General features: G+C 34.7%; 1 protein-coding gene across 3 annotated transcripts in view; it reads left to right on the plus strand.

The window, feature by feature from the left end:
* CNTN5 (contactin 5) overlaps positions 1-16491 on the plus strand; it is a 1375758-nt gene that overhangs the window by 805114 nt on the left and 554153 nt on the right. The gene's annotated exons all lie outside the window — the stretch shown is intronic.

Below are 16491 nucleotides of genomic sequence, written 5' to 3' on the forward strand. Positions count from 1 at the left end.
GTGCATTTTTATTTAATTGCGTTCTATGTGAATTCTAACTTAGGACTAAGAGTAAATACACAAATAGACTGAAAGTAAAAATACACACTTTGGGAAGGGAAATTTGACAATGAATATCAGAACATAAAACAGTCCTATACTTCAATCCAATGGTTTTACTTCTGAAAGTGTATTCTGTGTAAAAAAAAAATAAAAATAAACAGAGCACACAAAGACATATGTATATACCTAGCATACTTATGAATAAAAAAATAAGAAATTATATATCCAATACTAAGATATAAGTTAAATTAAGGACTGCTATACAGCTAGTAGCATTATAGTTTGAACAACATTTTTGTTGTCAGTTTGGGATCTATCGATAATATGTGATTAACAGACAGACTGGCACCTGTCATTACTAGCCTCTGATTGGTCTGTTTTATACAGATATGTCATTCAGTTTTCTCAAAACATATGTGAGGTAGACACTGTTACTGCCTTCTATAGAAATGAAAACTCTGGAACAGGTAAGTATTTTTCACGAGGTCACACTGCCAATAAGTATAGCCAATTTTCTTTCACATCAATGATGATTTTAACACTAGTACGCTTGGGCTACACTTCAACTATGACTGATGAAAGAATAAACATTCAAAGATACATTTTGCAGGAACTAAGATATTGGAAAGATTCTGGAAATGTCGATTTGGTTGTGGTGCCAGATGCAGGAAAACTTATTCTTTATGATTACACCGATCGTCACATGGAGCATCGTCTCTTAGTGTTGGCATCTAAATTGTATGTAAACATGATGTTAGAACTCCACAAATGTTTTATTTTCCCAAATAGTTCAGTTTTTAACTTTCTATTACATTAAGCCTACTATGAAACTTAATTAGGCAGAAGTGTGTTTGGGTTTATTTTCTTTAGGCATTATCTTACGGGATGGCATTAAGGTAGAATGACAAGTGATCAGAAGTATGATCTTTTATAGTTGGTATAATTTTCAGCCCGCTAGTGTTTGGTCTCTTTGTTCTCTTCATTCAAATGGGAGTTGAGGTAGTTACAATGGTAAATAAAATAGAATTATGAATTCAAATCCATGAAAATGTTGAGAACAATAAATATGGGATATAATATGCAGTCTGCTATAAGACCAATTCAAGGTGTCTACCATTAGTGCCTATATACCTACAGTGAACTGGTCTCATTATTGGTAATTAGCAGCCGGAAAGGAAAAAAAAAATCTGGTCAGTTACAAATTTCACAGTATTTCAAACATTAAAATGAAATTATTATTCTTTAAAAGCACAATTGTCTGCCACTTTGATAAGACAATTTTTTTTCTGGCAGGTCCTCTTTAAGAGTTTATTATTCGATGTAATGGCAAGTGACCTGGACATTACTTTTACTGTACCCATAATAATGAGTTTCATCTGTTTCAATAAAAGCAGATGAAACCCAAACAGAAACAGCAAAATGAGAAGAAGTAATTGTCTAAAACTGTGCTCCTTAATCTTTACAAATAAAACACTTGTTAAAATAAGTTCCCCTTGCAAAGATCGGGATAGGGCAATGTAATCTCACTATAAAAAGTTCCCAGGTGATGCTGATACTGCTGGGCTGTGGATTTTACTTATTAAGTCACAAGGCTCTAGGCTGGGAATGAATTTAATATAAATTAGTCCTCTGCTAATGTAATCTAATGCATATTTTAGAGTATAAGGGAGAATGGCTAATCTGAGTATTTTCCAAGTAATCTTCCATAACTACTGTTTTCTCATCTGAGCATTTTATAAATCTTAGCTAGATGTGACTTTGAGTTCGTTATCTCTGACAAGAGTCTGACATATGGCTTTTGTCAGGTAATTCCCTTTAGCCTTAATAGAGAGTAAAGCTGAGTTTGACATGCTCGTGTGAAAAATGAGAAAACTAACAGAGCCTGAATAGAACGTCATCCCACTCCTGTTCAGAGTTAAGCCAAGAAGTACCCCAGACAGAGCAAAGATTTTTATGAGAAATGTAAAGACCTAGTTTGCAGAGCAATCTGGGGAAGGAATTCCACTTCTGGATATCCAACTTGGAAAAAGCTTCCCACACAAGTACAAGGAAAGAACAGGCATGTTCACTGTAATATATGTTTAATAGCGAAGGGTGGAAACAACTCATACGCCCATCAGAAGGGGAATGGATACATTTTGTGGTGGTTGTTGTTTAATGGAAAACTAAAACTGTGAAAGTGAATAGACTATATCTTTATGAAGGAAAATGGGTATATCTCAAAATAGTGAACAAGGAAAGTGATAGAGTATTATATGTAATATGATATTGCTTATGTAAAACAATGAAAAATAATATAAATGTATGGAAACACGTAAGTGTTATGATTTTAAAACATGAACTTGAGATAGCAAATTGACTACAGTATTTACCACTGAGAAGAAAAGGAGAATGAGGACAAGAATAACTGCCGGGAGAGAGAATATTCATGGTCTCAACTTAGTGATACTTTATATCTTGAAGAAAAAATCTGAAATAAATATTACAGCACCTGTAGTGAGTAGACAGTGTCTCACAGTGATTCCTACCTCTTGGCATTTACTATGTAATCTCTTACTTTATTTGTTGGCTGTGGTTATTAACTTGCTTCTGAAGAATGGATTATGAACAATGTAGTGGGATATGACTTCCAACAGTGGGTTACAAAAGGCACTGCCTTCCTTCTTGTTTGCTGTTGTTTTTTCTTTTTCTTTCTTTTTTTTTTTTTTTTTTTCTTTCTGCCTTGCTCATGTTGATAGAAGTCAGCTCATGCTTACAGCTTCCCTATTGACAGGCCCACTGGGAGTGGCCTCTGGCCAACAGCCCAAGAGTGAGTAAAGCACTCAGTCCAACACCCCTAAGGAGCTGAATCCTATCAGTAGTCACATGAGTAAGTTTCCAAGTGTATTTATACCTGTTCGAGCATTGGGTTGAGACTACTTCCCACCTTATGAAAGACACAGAGCAAGGATTGAGCCACACCTGCTTCCCTGACCCACAAAGACTGTGAGGTAATAAACACATAATCTTTGTTCATTTTCTGAGTTTCCTTTCTACGATTCTTACTGTAATTCTATATATCTACAGAAAATCATAGTTTCTTAGCTTTGAAGTTTCCTTTATATGTTTCATCTATTTTCTATGTCATCTTGTGATCATCTCAACAGGTTGGTATTCTTTTATTGGAAGCTAGTTCCTATATTCAGCACAGATTTGTGTATTCAGGTCTAGATTATCCATTCTTCTTTGTTCTCTTACATATTTTGTACATAGCCTTTCTATTTTGTTAGTCCTATTTGTTACATTAACAGATGCTGCAGAGAAAACCTGAAAAAATAAAGCTAATACTGCAATTGGAAGAGATAAAATTCTAATCTTCCTACTATTTTACTTGTTCATAGTTTATATTAAATGTATTATACTTTATTCATTGCATTAGAAATTGTCAAATATGCCGGGCGCGGTGGCTCAAGCTTGTAATCCCAGCACTTTGGGAGGTCAAGGCGGGTGGATCACGAGGTCGAGAGATCGAGACCATCCTGGTCAACATGGTGAAACCCCGTCTCTACTAAAAACACAAAAAATGAGCTGGGCATGGTGGCACATCCCTGTAGTCCCAGCTACTCAGGAGGCTGAGGCAGGAGAATTGCCTGAACCCAGGAGGCGGAGGTTGCGGTGAGCCGAGATCGCGCCATTGCACTCCAGCCTGGGTAACAAGAGTGAAACTCCGTCTCAAAAAAAAAAAAAAAAAAAAAAGAAAAGAAATTGTCAAATATTTAAAACATAAAGGAAATAATTTCATGAATGCCTCTTGTGACTCTATATTAAACTTCATTGAACTTTTTTTCCAAATTTGCTTCAGTATTTTTTGACATAAAATTTAAGCAGAGAGTTCTTGAATATTTTGCTTAGATTGCATCTCTCACTTTTTCTATTCTTACCAGAGCCACTATATTTATTTTGTCATTTACATGCATGTATTTATATTTCTATACATATGAAGCCTATAAAATGTATATACTCATCTTGAAAAATTTTGTGTCAATGATACTGTGTATGTCATTCATGATCCACTTTTTCTGGATCAACATTGTAATCTAGAGATTCACGTACCTTGATATCTTCAGTTCTAAGTTCATTTCCTATGAAGCATACCACTCTATGACTCTACTGCAATTTGTTTAGGCATTCTCTTTTTGTAAATAATTAGTTTTTCTAATTTTACACTGTTATATGTCAGATGCATTTTTTCCATGTCTCATCAGAAGTTGCGTTATATGTATTTTGGGAGTGCAATTTTTATATACAAGCACTGTAACATTTCCAGATATTGTCAAATTGCTTTCCTAAGTGATTGACACTTCTACCAACATTGTATGAGTGTTCATATTATTCCACAGTCACCAACATATATTGTTTTGGCAGTTTCTTGAGTATAGTATATTATTTTATTGTGGTTTAGTTTGCATTTGCTAGACTAGTGAGGTTGAAATTTCATTAATAAATATTGGACATTCTGTTTTTTCTAATGAATATTTCTTATACATGTTGATTGTTATTTCTGTTAGAATTTTTTTTTTTTTTTTTTTTTTTAGACTGAGGGTTTCGCTCTTGTTACCCAGGCTGGAGTGCAATGGCGCCATCCCGGCTCACCGCAACCTCCGCCTCCTGGGTTCAAGCAATTCTCCTGCCTCAGCCTCCCGAGTAGCTGGGATTACAGGCACGCGCCACCATGCCCAGCTAATTTTTTGTATTTTTAGTAGAGCCGGGTTTCACCATGTTGACCAAGATGGTCTCGATCTCTTGACCTCGTGATCCACCCGCCTCGGCCTCCCAAAGTTCTGGGATTACAGGCGTGAGCCACCGTGCCCGGCTAGAATATTACTTATATTTAAGTGTAGGAAATTTACAAGTCAATTGGTCACTAGTTGGTTAAATGCACTGCAGATATATTTTGTCAGACTGAAGCTTCTCTTTTTTAATTTGTCAGTATCTTTTGTTAAACAGAAATTTTTGATTTTTGTGAAATGAGATAGAGCAATATTTTCCTTTGTACTCTGTGCTTTTCATATCCTAAAAAGGCCTTTTTACCTTAAATTTTTATTCATTTTCTTTCAAATTTGAATTTTGATTTTCATATTTAGGTATTTAATTACATGAAATTATTTTGATATATACTATGAAGTAATCACTTGATTTTATTTTGTTTTCTATTTTTGGAGTACTACGTATTAACCAGTGTCAGTGATCTCCACTGATTTGTGAAATCACCCTGTCATATATTTTCAAATATACTTTAAATCCCTCAGTAATATGATTTAATTTTTTTCCAAGATATTTTTTACAGCTTTTGCTAAGTTTATTCCTAGGTCTCATATAGTTTTTGTCTCCTAGAAAATAATAACGTATGCATAGCATAGTGTTTGTTAAGTTGGTATATAGAGCCCTATCACTCTATTTCTCTTGTCTGTTATTTCTGTCAGTTCTTGCCTATATGATTTTGTCTAATAGTATATATTAGATAGTATGTTTTGACAAATAGCCTGAAAAAATAGCTAGTGTGTGCTTAGGAGGAAAACAGCAAAGGTTTGGTTAAAAGTAGCCAGTATCTGCCACACTCTGATTTCTTTAGAATGTTTTCATTTTCACTTGCTTTCTATTAGACAGATTGCTTTCTGTATTATATTCCTCTCTCTTGTTTTTTATCTTTTTTTGCATCATATGCCTATTTCTTTTGTGAGTACCATCAACTTAGTCTACAGTGATTATCAGTAATGAAATTAAGAAATTTCCCAAGTACAATGTTTTTTGATAATTTTATTTTTTCGAACATAAAATATTTGCATGCTTTAAGTACTTATTGTTTCTTCTTTTGCTAAAATATGTTTAAAAATCAGTACTTAATTATATTTTCTGTAACATCAGTATCTATAGTCATAATTTCTTCTATTATAATTTTTCTCTCTGTGTTCACTTTTTGGGTGAATCATATTTTGTAGTAAAAAGGCTATCGCTGTGGCAGACTATCTTAGTCTTTTCTGTCTGAAAATATCTTTATTTTGCGGTTATTCTTGAGTGATAGATGGTTTGGCAGGGTGTAAAATTTCTAGATTGATAGTTGTGTTCCCTTAATACTTTAAATATCTGCTGGCCTCTTTTGTAGCAGGCAAGTTTGTTATCAATCTAGTTGTCATTTTCTTTGTTAGTAGACTGCCCAATGGAAGTTACTTTTAATGCTTGGTATTTTGTACCTTTACTGTGTAATTTCTAAAAGTGTATTTATTTTTGCATATCTGCCCAACACTTATGAGACAATTTCCAAAAAATTTTGACACCTTTCTTTTCAAATGTGCAAAATCCAGCTCTCTATTCTTCAATTACTACTTCTCCACTAATTACTTAGTTTTGTTGCAAAACACTAGGATAGCGATCATCTTTTACAATGTATAAATATACATATATATACAAACATACATATACACACATGGACATATACATACATATCATTCATTTCATCTTCCATATGTCTTAAGTATCTTTAAATCTCTAAAATGTATTATATTTGGTAAATTTTTAATGGACTGTATTTTATTTGCAAGATTTTTACTAACTTTGTGATTTGTCGACTCTTAATTTATTTCTACCCTTTTTGTGTTTTATAATTGCTTACTTAGTTTAAGGAAATTCATTCCTGCATTTATATTTTGGGATATCTCAAGTATATTTATGTTAAAGTTCTGATAAACAGAATTTTAAATGTATTTTATTTGGGATTAAATCATATTTCTTCTATTGACTTTGGCTTTTTAAAAAATCTATGTTGTAATTTTTGGTTTTCTTTGCAAGTACATATAGAAAGGAAACATTTTTGCTTATTTTATCCCCACCCCCCAACTCTGTGCTTGCCTCTTATTTTTAACCAATGTGTGGTCACTGCCATCTGATTCTTCCAACCTCTAGATAAGAACCAGTTCTTATAATGACATATTGAGGTATTATAGTACTGTTGAGGATATTGAGATTCAATCACTGTGCCAGGGAATAGCTTAATGAAATTCACAGTAAAGAAGCTATATCTGCCTGCTTTCATATTTGCAAGTCCATACCTTTCAATGCACTGCAGTCTCACATGCTCACAGAAACAGACACACATGCATATACTCAAAAGGCACCCAACCTGCTGTTATTGGTATCATGACAGAGGTATGCATGGGATTATTTTGTAACATGAAAGAGAAGCATCAAATCTAACCTGTGTTGTATGATTGGGTGAAGCAAAAATAAGGAAATGATACTGGATCTAAAATATATTGCCTGTGTGGAAGTACATTATAGATAAAAGAAATTCTGTGTTCAAAGGCAAAGGGGTAATAGAGAACAGTCCTATGTTTAGGGAACTACACATTATATATTATACTTGTAGCAAAGTATGAATGACTGCAATGAAATTATACATACTTACAGTTCTTGTTAAGGAGTCTAAAAATTTTATCCGTGTTAACAGCAAGCCTCCATTAATCAGAATACTTTTAGCAGCAGTTGTTTCAGAGGCCTCTTAGCATGCAGATTTAAAATAATAATAACAACATTCTTCTTACGGCAGGAAGGAAGTACAGGAAGGAAGTAAGGGGAGTCAGAAAGATGCTTTCACATTTGTAAAGGAAAAAACTGATAATTATCTCAAGGAAAGCAGCAGTACCAGAGATAAAGAGGAAATAATAGTTTATCACTCTGTGTTCTACTAGAGTCTCTCCATATAGGTGTATTTGGTCAGAGCTGATGTCTTCATTGATTTTTTTTTTTTTTTTTTTTTTTGAGGTAAGACAGGGTCTCACTCTGTGGCCCAGGCCAGATGAAGTGCAGTGGCATGATCTCGGCTCACTGCAACCTCTGCTTCTGAGGTTCAAGCGATTCCCCCACCTCAGCCTCCCTAATAGCTGGGACTACAGGCACACACTACCACTTTCAGCTAATTTTTGTGGGGTTTTTTTTGGTAGAGATAGGGTTTCATCATGTTGGCCAGGCTGGTCTCGAACTCCTGACCTCAGGGTATCCACCCTCCTTGGCCTTCCAGAGTGTTGGGATTACAGGCGTGAGCCAATGCGCTTAGCCCATTCATTGGTTCTTTTTAAGTTTTATTATGTCTGATTGTCTCTTTTTTGTCCCGAAATATTTTCACCGTTATAACAGCAATAGGCTGAATTCATTATAGAATTCCAACCATGTGGGACTAAATTAAAAGGTAAAATTTTACAAAAGGCTAGACTGAATTGTTAGAGTAGATTCCAGAACAAACATGAGTAGCATATAGCAGCATATAGTGATATCATATATTTTTGGTAGGTCTGTTTTGGCCCAGAAACATTTTCATAGAGACAAAGTATGTAAATATTTGTTAAAATGTTGGAAACAAAGCCATTTGTAAATTATTACAATGGCTTTGTTTTATAATTGCTTACTTAGTTATTATACAACTTTTTTATATATGAATAACATACAAATAACTTATTTGTATAAATTATTACAAATGTCTTTGTTTCTAACATTTTAACAAGTATTTTTAGAAAATTATAAACAGATTGGCTCTAAAAAGTAGCTTGAATGGCCCTTATATACCATTACTTTACCTCCTTATATTTTAATGATAATGATATTCAAAATGCTTTCTGAATGTTTGTGACCCAGATTTTTATGCAACTCTCTCGACCCTTTTTCTTTCATCAGTCAATAACATTTAGAATGGGATTACTATAGTGAACATAAAATATCTGTACAGGTTTATTAAACTGAGGTCTACTTTTTAAATTTTTTTCTGTATTAGATATTGGCCATGTACTATGTGCAAACTGTATGTTAACTCATCACAAGACAATTATTGTTTTAATCTCTAAAGATGTGAAAGAATTTGATAAGTATTGTGATTGTCTGGCACATTCACATGTGTTGTGCTTTCTATTTGAAATAGAAAAAAATAATATGAATAATTATATAGATCTTCAGAGATATGTACAATGGTTATGGTCTAAATCAGTAATATGAATAGTTGATTTTAAGAGTCATTTGTGGAAAAAAAAAAGCCAAAACCTTATGAAGCAGCCTTTATATAATGGCTGCTTCTTTGTAAACTAATGATAACATTCTGTCTTAGTCCATTTTGTGCTTCTATTACAGTATACCACAGACTGGGTTATTTTAAATGAACAGAAATGTATTGGCTCATGATTCTGGAGTCTGGGAAGTCCAGTACAAAGTGCTAGAATCTGATGTGGACATTCTTGCTGTGTCATCACATGGTGAAGGTGGAAGGGCAGAGATAGAGGGAGAAATAGAGCAAGAATGGGTAATGTCATTGCCACAGTAATGGCCTAATGACTTCTTAAAGGTCCCACATCTTAATACTATTGCAATATTAAGTTTTAATATAAATTTTAAAGGGGAAAAACCCTGAAATTACAGCAGATATCCTATGCTATTTTATTAAATAGACCAAAATTAAGTATCAATGACTATGAAATAGTTTTGTTCACACATGCATAATCGTGGAAGCTTTTATCCAAATTTAAGTAAGATATATGGAAAACTAAAAGAACCTTGTGTATATTATTTTACTGCACTCAAGAGAATTTACATGATTAATAGCATGTATTTTTATCTTCAGTGGTCATGATACGTTTTAGTCACAGATACTAAATTTGATTATAGTAGCTCACTTAAACAATGACAAACCCCATCTAAATGTGAGCTTTGTTTCAAATGTTCCCATGTTCACGGAATATATCTGTATTTGCTGTTTTCTATTTCCAGTAAGAATTGGACAGCAACAGCGTGTCTGATTCCAGTTTATCATTTCTCATAGTAGTTAGATCATTTTAGCAACAAAAGCTGTTCCATTTAGAGCACATTCAGTGATTGTGTTGTAATGTTTAAAAAGTGTGATTTACAAAAAATATGGAAGCTTTTGGTTATATTTTAATTAGCTCTATTGTTTTTACAGATATTCCCAGGTGATACAGTTAAAGAAATATCAAAATTTGTAGTTATCTAGAATGATAAAAATGCATATTTTAGCCTACGTACAAATATTTGCAGAGTTTAATCAGATAATTTGCTGTATACATGGCCGCATTTAGGGAGTACAGAAAAAGGCTGCATTCAGAATTCTTGAGTTACATGACAATGAAAACATGGTTGTGAATATTGTGTCTATATTAGTCAAAGGGTATTCAAATGCCATACTTTGGTCATCTCTAGAATTTATGATTGGAATTAATCAAGAAGGGCACAATAGCCAGTCATTGACACTTGACTGAGATGAGGAGATGGACGTAGTGAATAAAAAATTCTGAGTTGGACAGGCACGGTGGCTCACACTTGTAATCCCAGCACTTTGGGAGGTTAAGGTGGGAGTATTACAAGGTCAGTAGTTCAAGACCATCCTGGCCAGTATGATGAAACCCCATCTCTACTAAAAATAGAAAAAAGCCGTGTGTGGTGGTGGTCACCTGTAGTCTCAGCTACTCGGAAGGCTGAGGCAGGAGAATGGCTTGAACCTGGAAGGTAGAGGTTACAGTGAGCCGAGATCATGCCACTACACTTCAGCCTGGGTGACAGAGTGAGACTCTGTATCAAAAAATAAAAATAATAATTCTGAGCTAGTCTCATAAAGAAGAGAAATGGAGCAGAATCTGGAAGGGAGAGTGCTGCTCATTGGTGTTGAGCAACCAGAAAAGTCCTCAGTATCTACTCTGTTTTCAACCTAATAGTGTATTTCAGATAATAGCTTTGATCCCTTGAAACTGTGTCAGTGCAAATGTTTCATAGACCTAAGAGGTATAATATGGTTTTAGAAAGGAACAACTGAATTGTTAATAATTATTCTAAAGTAGTTATTTGAGTACAAGGAGTGACATTTAAGTGATTTAAAAAATTGACCAAGGTTTAAATTAAAAATTTCCAAGGTAATGTAGGTTAATTAAAAGCCCTTATGAGTTAACATCTCAGACACATGTAGAATATATGCTTTTGGGGGGCATAGACAAGGATTATTAACCAGAACTGACACTGTACCTGTTCCTTCCTCTATAAATATAAACTGTTCCTTGACTTCATCTCTTTTTTTTTTCTTGTTATGATTTTAGTAGGGGGAAACTTAATTATGTGTAGGGTGCATTTCATTCCTCTATTTGTAATGAGATGGTTAGATTAAGATATTTTATCTTTGGAGAAAGGCAGTCTGGATTAGGAGTGATTCCTACTAGATAGCTTAGACTTTTGCTGGGGACGGGAGCATGCTCTTGAGATTCAGGGACTGAAAATGATGTTTTTGGTGGGAAAACGGTGGTCCTTAGAGGAAGCAAGTTATTGTTCTACTAAGGCTAAGCATATAATTTTACTCTCTAATTCCCTTAATGGTAAACAAAATCTGCAGTTTATAAACCCTCTGTGGGTCTACCTAGGCTTAAAATATTTAGCACTGTCTTCTGACATTTAGAAGATTCCTGCACCTACAAATTTGTTGCCTTATGTCATCAGTACTTTTGGCTAAATTTTATCATTAACATGATTTATTATCAGATTTGACTTGGCACATGATCAATGGCATCCTGACTCCCAGCAACCCCTTTGTTGACAATTTTCTGTTGTTTCCTCAAAATACTGTTTGCTGATAATTGTTTTAGAGACCAAGCATACAATGTAAATGATCTTTTATGAAAATAAGAATACCATCTCAGAGGCGGAAAGTGTATTTCATTTAGATGACACACTTCTACATAAAACACATCACAACAGTTTCCCCAATATAAAAGTTGAGATCACATTCTAATAACTTTACAATCTCATGATCATTCATCAAAATTTTATTATTTTATTCAATTATTGTACTCTTAATTTTTAGAGCCATTTATTATTTTATACTTTTATGATTTTTCACCAATTTAAGTATATGTGAGGTGAGATGATACCATTTCATAGTCTCCTCCTTATTCTCTTTAACCACTTAGAGCGTACAAGATTACTGAGAGCTTAGCAAATATTGTTAAATAAGCTGGCATCTATTTGAGGACAGTTCCATGGTTCTTAAAATATGAATTTAGGCTAAATTTTTACTAAAATACAATATGAATATCCACTAAATAATAGAATGGAATGTTTACTAAAAAATAGGGTATTTACTAAATATTAGATAATAGAATATTTACTGAATAATATTAGTGATAGTGATAGAATATTTACTAACTAATGATAGAATATTTACTAAATAATTTTCAATGAAATTGTGCATTTTGTATTATAAATGGAAGGGAGGAAAGAATAATGCCAACCTTCAACAGGATAACTTACTGGTTTGGCATCTCGTGGATGTTAGGTTGGTGCAAAAGTAATGCAGTTTTGGACCATGAATTTTAAATCATTATAATTAGGTTCCAACACATCATTATTAATCAAAATAGGAACCATTATATTCAACACATTTTTGTCAATGAAAGTAAGTTTGTTTATTCCTGTAGCATAAAAATCCATGCTTCAAGACAACTCTTGGAAAGCATTTTCTGCATCCTGCTGGTTGTGGAAGCGTTTTCCCTGCAGAAAGTTGTTGAGATGCTTGAAGAAATGGTAGTTGATTGGCAAGAGGTCAGGCGAATACAGTGAATGAGACAAAAGTTCATAGCTCAATTCATTCAACTTTTGAAGTGTTGGTCGTGAGACATGCCCTTGGGCATTGTGATGGAGAGGAACTGTGCCCTTTCTGTTGACTATTGCCTGCTGTTGGTATTGCAGATTTTGGTGCAGCTAATCGATCTACTGAGTATACTTTTCAGATGTAATGATTTCATCAAGATTCAGAAAGCTATAGTGTGTCAGACTGGCTGCAGACCACCAGTGACCATGACTTTTTTTCTGTTGCAAGTTTGGCTTAAGGAAGTGCTTTGGGAGCTGCTTCTTGGTCCAGCCACTGAGCTGGTCATCATCAGATGTTGGATAAAATCCACTTTTCATTGCATGTCACAAGCTGATTGAGAAATGGTTGATGTTGCATAGAATAAGAGAATACGACACTTCAAAATGACAATTTTTGACTTTGGGTCGGCTCATAAGGTATCTACCTACTGAGCTTTTCACCTTTCCGATTTGCTTCAAATGCTGCATGACTGTAGAATGGTTGACATTGAGTTCTTCAGCAACTTCTGGTGTAGTCAGAAGATCAGCTTTAATGATTGCTCTCATTTGGTCTTTGCCACCTTTCAATTGCCAGCCACTGATTTCCTCATCTTCAAGGATGAGGAAAGGCTCTTGTCTTCATTGAAAAACTTCCTGAACTGCCACCACGCTGTACATTTGTTAGCAGTTACTGGGCAAAATGTGTTGCTGATGTTGCGAGTTGTCTCGGCTTCTTTATGACCTATTTTGAACTCGAATAAGAAAGCTGCTCAAATTTGCTTTTTGTCTAACATCATTTCTATTGTCTAAAATAAATATAAAATAAAATAAGCATCAGGTAATAAGTCATTAGCAAAAAGGCAAGACATGCCCATTAAAGATGACGCATAACACATCCACATTTAGGAATGTATTCCAATATCATGACAAATTCCAACAAGGCAAAAGCTGCAATTACATTTGTATCAACTTAACGTATGGAGTTGGTGCATTTTGATTGTTTTCATCAGTGATAACCTTACTGCATCTTCTGACCTCTCTTTTATATCTGTACTAGAAAGTGACCAAAAACCTATTAGACTTTGACTAAATTTATACTGTGTGTACAGGGACATGCTACATTACCCATGAAACATTCATCACAGTGCTTGGTTAATAAATAATGTTCTTCAATTCTTAGAAATCTTTGAAAGTTTTATAATTATAGTTTATACCTGTTTAAGTTCCATAAAGAAACTTTATTTCAGTGTTGAAAGCCAACTTAAAAGAAGATTTGGACAATTTCTTTTAAGAATTCGTCTAAGATACATGGTGTGAAAAGTTTTTCTCACATTGTAACTATTTATGTCATTATAAAATACAATTTCTACTTTAACACTTCCAAATTTCTTCAAATCATCACATAAAATATGCTAATGATCATTAAAAGGGCATTTCTCAAAATTTTATTGGGCATGATAGGCTATTTCCTCTATACTGTGTTACTGATACACTTAGTTTACCTTACATGAAGAAGCTAGTCACAACCATAAATTACAGGTAACCAGCAGGCAGCATGGCTGGAGCCTGGCATTAGATGTAATCCCTGAGAAAAATCAGTGCAGAAGTCGATGTTTAAAAAGAGGATTGAAGCCTGAAAGGCAGATTTAGAATTGAGGGAGGCATGATAACGTCAGATCATGATCCAAGAAAACTATTGAAACTGAACCAAAACCAAGAAGCAAGCCTTTCTGAGAGAACCTGGCTGCAGGAGTCTCAAATGGATGATACTTAAGATGTCGTGAAAGGACGGAAGTTATAAAGTTAGTATTTGGGTAGCCTGTCAGTAAGTGGCAGAAATTTTAGAAGGACTCAGAGAGGCCCAGATGCTTCCTTGATTCTAGGACAGGACTACATAAAGGAAACTATTGTCTGGATAACAAGATAATATACAGACAATCCCCAGTTTAAGGTAGTTTGATTCAGAATTCTTCAACTTTATGATGGTGTGAAAGTGAAATGCATTCAGTAGAAACCATACTCAGAACCCATACAACCAATCTCTTTCTTACTTTCAGTAGAATATTCAATAAATTACATGAGATGGCAACATTTTATTATAAAATAATCTTTGTGTTAGATGACTTTGCTTAACTGGAGACTAATGTAAGCGTCCTGAGCAACTTTAAGGTAGGCTGGGCTAAACTGTGATGTATATTAGCTAAATGCTTTTTTGACTTATAATATTTGAAGTTTATGATAGTTTATTTTAGGTGCAATCTTATGATAAGCTGAAGAGCATCTGTACTGCTATTCCTAGAAACTCCACTTGGAGATAGGCGGATGGGCTTCCAGAGTCATAATTTATAGAACGTAATCTTCCTGTGCAAGACTCTCTCATAAAAGACTATTGCCAACACCAGGCTAACTTTAGGCAGACATTGTTTCCTGTTTCTTGCTCTAGCTCAGTGATTCTCAGATGCTATCTCAACTTCTTCAGTGTGTTTCAGAAATTTGTGGGGGCAGTTTTGGTTTTCTCAGCTATTCAAGAATGTTACTTTAATTTAGAGAGTGGAGACAAGGAATTCAAAATATCCTATAATTGCAAAGCACAGGACTCTTAAGTGCTCTGGTAGACACTTTTGTGAGTGCAAATTCTCATTTTAAATTATCTGGTAAAAGAATCCAACTGGCTGTTACATTACTTATGTGGCATTTTTAAATATAGTGAATATTTCAAGGTAAACACTGTATAAATTACAAGATCATACTTAGTTTTGCTCAGAACTTAACCAAAGGTTGCTGTCTATTTAGAACGCTTACTGCCTAACACCAGTGCCTCTCATGACACTTGAGTGTCCAATTCTAGACCCCTGGATTAGTTTGTATTTGTAGATGCTGCATTCGTGGGGATTTTGTAAGCAAAAATGAACTCTTGATTGTGCTTTTTTTCTGGTCTACTACAATTAATTCTGAAAACTTACATGTTGAAAACTTACATATTGAATTAAATATTCTTTGAGGCTGGGCAGAGCTGCTCATGCCTAGAATTGCAGCACTTTGGAAGGCTAAGGTAGAAAGATTGTTTTAGCCCAGGAAGTCTAGGCTGCAGTGAGCCATGGTTGTCACTGCACCCCAGCCTACATGATGGAGCAAGACCTTGTCTCAAGAAAAGAAAAAACCATATTATTATTTTACAGTAAACGACTGCACATTTATTTGTCCTTTAAAAATCATTTTTAAAAGAATTACCTGTGGGTCATTAGAATATTCATTAATTTTATTTGACAATCACAAAGGAAGTGTACGAAATAGTTATGACTCAAGAACTGTTAGAACCAGTAGATGGATGTAAGGTACTTTATCTCCATTCCATATTCTTTTCTCAACTTACTGAGACTAGAATAGATGGGGTTATTACTAAGGCTTGGGGATAACAAAAGAGTAAAGGAGGATCAGGACTACATATATATGATGTCATCATTTACAAGTTTAGTTTAAACATCTCTGATTTATGCTGCTCTAGATGACTGCCATGGCAGCTAGCTCTTTGCTTGTCTCCATAGTCAAGACCAGGGGTCCCAAACTTTTTACACAGGGGGCCAGTTCACTGTCCCTCAGACCGTTGGAGGGCTGGAGTATGCAAGGTGTGACACCCTTCACAGCCAGCGCTGCTGCCTCCACTATCCCAGACAGCGGTATACAGTGTCACAGGCCCAGCACCGCCTCCAGTGCTGTATACAGGGATGGCGGTGATCAGCCTGCAACACTGTGTATACAGCGTCCTGGACATCTGCAGCAGCGGTGGGCCTCTTCTGTGGAGGAAGCCCA

Source organism: Saimiri boliviensis, chromosome 6 (genome assembly GCF_048565385.1).
Source record: "Saimiri boliviensis isolate mSaiBol1 chromosome 6, mSaiBol1.pri, whole genome shotgun sequence".
In the NCBI taxonomy this organism is placed as follows: domain Eukaryota; kingdom Metazoa; phylum Chordata; class Mammalia; order Primates; family Cebidae; genus Saimiri; species Saimiri boliviensis.